The 5,506-nt window shown below is 41.2% G+C and overlaps 1 pseudogene; it reads right to left on the bottom strand.

Moving 5' to 3' along the window:
- Window positions 1-3,984: 3,984 nt before the first annotated feature.
- LOC105504741 lies at window positions 3,985-4,728 on the bottom strand (annotated as a pseudogene).
- Window positions 4,729-5,506: the final 778 nt, after the last annotated feature.

Raw genomic sequence — 5,506 nt, 5'->3', positions numbered from 1 at the left:
AAAGTTTTGCAAAGAATACAAATGCAAATATTTAGAAACCAATTACAGATCATTGCTTTGGGCAGCAAAAGACAAAAACCCCTACGTGCCTCACTGCCTTCTCCTACTCACCCCCCGCATCAATTCAAAGGCCTGGAATCCCTGCCTCTGTTCAATAAGCAGAGATGGCTCTAAAGAGAGGACTCAGCGTGCTGAGCAGTCTTGGATAAAGGAACACCAACAGTCAGAGACGGAAAGATCCCTTTGTCGGACAGATGAGAAAACTGAGGTCCGCGTGACGGAGCAACTTGCCCAGGGTCAGGCACCTGCGTAGGCACCTGGACACATGTGCGTGTACACGCACGCAAGGCCGCGCACGCTGGGGCTTTGGCCGGCACGGCCCTCACGTGCCCTCACGCACGTATTCCCCGCATCGGTTCCCCCAGCGAGCCCCTGCCCGGGCCTCCGGAGCTGCTCACACGCAGGTGAAGACTGCCCCCTGGTGGGCGGGAGCCCTTTGGAGGTCTGCAGGGCCAGCGTCCTGTGCCCGTAATCCCTGAAAGGGGCTCCTCTGGAATCACCCCCAGGCCCTGGGGCCAGGATCGAGGTTGCTCAGGGAACTGGGCTTACATGGGTGTGGGTTGGGACCTCTGGGGTCTTAGAACCAGGGAAATAATAAAGCAGGGGCTTGATGTTGCAAGTTTAGTCCCTGGAAGCTGATTGAAAATGGAGATGAGCAACAGGAAATTTTTGGGGGGTGCTTTCTAGAGATCAACACCTCTTCCAAGGAAGGGACACAAGCAGGGCTGGGCAGAGAGAGAACGTGGGCTGCAGCACAGTCACCTGAAGGCCGGGAGCACGGAAGTTAGGATGGCCTTCTGGGACTAACAGGTTTAGCAAATAAAAATACAGGATGCCCAGTTAAATCTGAATTTCAGATACATGTGAAAGTTTTGTATAAATATGTTCCATGCAAGGAGAGGAGGGTGTCTGTGCAAAAGCAGTGGGAGTTGGGGGTTGCAGTGGTGATGCAGACTGCTTACATATAGAGAGATGTAACAAACAGGTAGAACAGTCACCCACCACATTCGTGGTTTCTGTGGATTAAACAAACTGTGGATTGAAAATATTGGGGGGAAAATGGCTGGTTACGACTGGACCAAACATGTACAGGCTTTTTTTTCTTGTCATTATTTCCTAAATACTATAGTATGACGATTATTTATGTAACATTTACATTGTATTATGTATTACAAGTAATCTACAGGTTACAGGAGGATATGTGTAAGTTACATGCAAATACTACACCATTTTACATAAGGCATTTGAGCATCCATGGATTTTGGTATCTGAGGGAGTTCTGAAACAAATCCCCCATGGATACTGGGGGACAATTACACTAGGGATAATAGGAGCCATGTTTCTCACTACTGGAAATGAGAGTAGGAAATATGGAAAAGAGAAAACAAGAATAAACCCAGTGGAATTTGAGATATTGGTGTGAGCTCAGTTTGCAATACACAGAGGTATAAAATACAGATATAAATGCATGAAGGACTATTATGGACTGCATGTTTGTATGTAGAACTACTGTGGAGTGCATATTTGTATCCCTCTCCCAGATTCATACAGTTAAACCCGAACCCCCAATGGGATAATACTAGGAAGTTAAGCATTTGGAAGGCAGTTAGGTTTAGATGAGGTTATGAGGGTGGAGAACCCCATGATTGGACTGTATCTTTTAAGAAGAGAGAGAGACTAGAGCTTCCTCTCTCCACCATGTGGGGATACAGTGAGAAGATAGTCATCGGCAAACCAGGAAGTGGACTTCACCAGACATGGATTCTGCACCCTGATCTTGGACTTCCAGCCTCCAGAATTGTAAGAAATGCATTTCTGTTGTTTAAGCCACCTAGTCTATGGTATCTTGTTATAGAAGCCCAGAGTAAGAAAATGACTCTAAAGTTGGAATGTGTGTGTGTATAGTTTGTTTGCTTGTATGTATATCTATATCTACATATGTAGATATATGAGGATATATGTAGCGATACATATATTCTCTATCTCTACTGAGAAGGTGTGGGGATAGCAACACCCTAATAACAATGACTACATTCCTTGGTTTCTAAATGCCATTCTGTGCTAAAAGAAACCAGAGCTCCTTGCAGAAATAGCCACTTCTAAGACCAGAGCTGAAAAAGTACTGTCAATTACTAAGTGACAGTGACAGTTATTACAACATCCAACTATGACTGTTGATTTCTCCCTTTAGTTGTTTCATTTTTTGTTTCATGTATCTTGAAGTGCTATTATTAAATACATACACATTTAGAATTGATATCTCTTCTCAAGGAATTGACCCCTTTATCATCTGCATTAGTCACCTTGGCCTGCCTAACAAAATGCCACAGACCAAGTGGCTTACACAACAGAAGTTTACTTTATTACTGCTCTGAAGGCTGGAAAGTCCATTATCAAGGTGGCAACAGGGTTGGTTCTGGTGAAGCCTGTCTTCTCTCCTTGGCTTATAGATGGCCACCTTGTTGTGTCTTCATGTATTAGTCTGTTTTCACATTGCTAATAAAGACATACCTGAGACTGGGTAATTTATAAAGGAAAGAGATTTAATGGACTCACAGTTTCACATGGCTTGGGAGGCCTCACAATCACACAATCATGGTGGAAGATGAATGAGGAGCAGAGTCACATCTTACATGGCGGCAGACAAGAGAGCTTGTGCAGGGGATCTCCAATTTATAAAACCATCAGATCTCATAAGACTTATTCACTATCATGAGAACAATATGGGGGAACCACCCCCATGATTCAATTATCTCCACCTGGCCCCACCTTTGACACGTTACAATTCAACGTGAGATTTGGGTGGGGACACAGCCAGACCATATCACTTCACATGGTGTTTCTTCCATGTATGCAGAGAAAGATCTCTCGTGTCTCTTCCTCTTCTTATATGGATCCCAGTCCTATTGGCCCCACCCTTATGGCCTCCTTTAACTTTAATTTTGTAAAGGTTCTATCTCTGAATACAGACACTTTGATGGTTAGGACTTCAACATATTAATTTTGAGAAAACACAATTCAGTTCAAAAAATAATCTATACCATTATGACCCATGATCATCTTTATCTTCTCCTCTATTTTGTCAGATACTAGTATAGCTATACCAGCTTTTTTATGTTTGATGCTTGCATAAATAGCTTTTTCCATTCTCTTACCTTTGTCAGTGTGTTAATACTTAACACGCATCTCTTCTAAACAGTGTTTTTCTGTGTCTTGCTTTTTAATTGTCTGACAAACTCTGCATTTCAATTTGAGTGCTTAGTCTTTTATTAATTAAATTATTGATGTGGTTTGCTTTAATTCTACCATCTTGCTACTTGTTTTATCTGTTCCCTCTATTCTTCATTCTTTTGTTTCTCCTTTCCTGTCTTGAGTACTTTTTAGTATTCTGTTTTCTCTATTGGCTTTTTAATCATACCTCTTTGTGGTTTTTTTGTTTGTTTGTTTTTTGCAGAGACGAGTGAACATTTATTTTTGTACCTTTCTTCCTATGTGTATTTCAAGTCTTTTTCAAAACAAGGTCCCAGGAATCTCCAGATTCGATTACGTCCCTGGGCTTGATTGACTGCTGCAGGAGTCTTAGTGAGCCTTGTACAAATGCTAGAGTTATTCATTCACCAACATTAAACCCTAGGATAGAAGATGCAACAAAGCAGGTTTCCTTCATCCATGAAATATGCTGATTTCAGACGAGGCAACAGCCGACGTAGAAAACGCTGTAAGTTTTCCTTGGAACTGGACTGTGATGAGAGGTGCTTGCCATGAACATAGGTAGTCTTTTCTTTGACCCTTCCTTTCCAGTTTTTGAAGATAAAGCAGGAAATAATCTTCTCTGAAGATACTTGATAAAAATTCCCCCCAAAAAAACAAAAACACATGCTTCTACTTCACTGATAAAAATTTACTGCAGTTTGACACCTGGGTCTAGTTCAGCTGGCAGATGAGCTGATTGATGTGTTCACCCCATAGCCAGGTGTGCCCATCTCCTTGCGGAAGCCCACCCTATTTTTGGTAGCATGACAGGCCACTGAGAGGTGGAAAGGGCACCAGAACCATGAGATCTCCTGGAAGTGCTTCCCTGGGAAGGCAATTTCACGAATGAGGTCTTCCAAGTAAATGACACCAAACTTCAAACTTCCCTAGGTGCTCCTCAATCACTGTGTTGTTTGTCAGAGGGATGGTCTTATTCTTGACCTTGGCTTGTCCACGTTTGAAAATGAGTTCCCGGACAGACTTCAGATTTGGAAAGCCCTAGGTCACATAAGGTTCCACTATATGCAGCATTTTTAGGTTCTGGGGGGTGACTTTTACAAGACACCACTAAAAATTTTCTTTAGGCAAAGTCTTGCAATGGTTCTCTGCACCAGTAAACATGCCATCAATCCTTTCGAGGTGTACAGCGAAGGCCAAGGAATGTTTATCTGGTGATTCCAAGGCATGAGGTTTCACTTCTAGTCATCTGAGACACACCTTGTCACGTTTCTGCCTCCAGGAATCATGTAGAAATGATTCCAGTCACTTAAACCTGAGCCCTTTTCCTTTCCTCTGCTCCTTCTTTGCCAAAAGTGCCTGCTTTGCCTGGGTGGCTTTGAGGGCTTCATAAGCCTTCCTGTTTTTCAGGAGATTTTCTGGAACCAAAGGGATTTTTCTTTGCTCTTGCTCCACCATCTTTCTAGTGTTACAACTACCTGTACTTTTTATTTTAGTAATTGCTTTAGAGGTTACGATAGGCATTCTTATCAGACTTTATCTTGAAATAATATACCATACACATAATCTGAGCTACTTAACATAGTATAACCCCATTTACCTGCAATCCATCTTTTGTGTTATTATTGCCATATACATATTTCTGCATGAATTATAAACTCCACAATACAATGTTACTATTTTTTAATGAAAATGTTAACTTTTGAATAATTCAAGAAAATAAAAACAGAGTGTTATATTTATTCACCTTTCCCATATGCCATATTCTTCAATCCTTCCTGTAGATCCAGATTCTCTCTAGTAGCATCTCTCTTCAGCTTAAAGAACTTCCTTTAGCATTTAGTGTAGTACAAGTATGCTGTTGGAAAATTCTCTCTGCTTTTATGTTTAACTTAATACACCTTTATTTGTCTTCATTTCTGAAAGTTATCTTCACTGAATATTTAATCCAACATTGATAATATATTTCTTTCTGCAATTTAAAGATGTTATTCCATTGTCTTCTGGCTTTCAATTTTTATGATGAGAAGCCAGCTATAATTCTTATCATTGCTCTCCTGTGTATAATGTGCATTTTTATTTGGTTACTTTTAAGAACTTTTTTTTCCAGTTTCTTTTTCTTTTATTACTATACTTTAAGTTCTAGGGTACATGTACACAACGTGCAGGTTTGTAACATATGTATACTTGTGCCATGTTGGTGTGCTGCACCCATCAACTCATCAGCACCCATCAA

Source organism: Colobus angolensis, unplaced genomic scaffold (genome assembly GCF_000951035.1).
Source record: "Colobus angolensis palliatus isolate OR3802 unplaced genomic scaffold, Cang.pa_1.0 Scaffold95, whole genome shotgun sequence".
Taxonomy (NCBI): domain Eukaryota; kingdom Metazoa; phylum Chordata; class Mammalia; order Primates; family Cercopithecidae; genus Colobus; species Colobus angolensis.
Note: the sequence above shows the minus strand (reverse complement) of the source record. Positions and strands in the feature narration are given on the sequence as shown.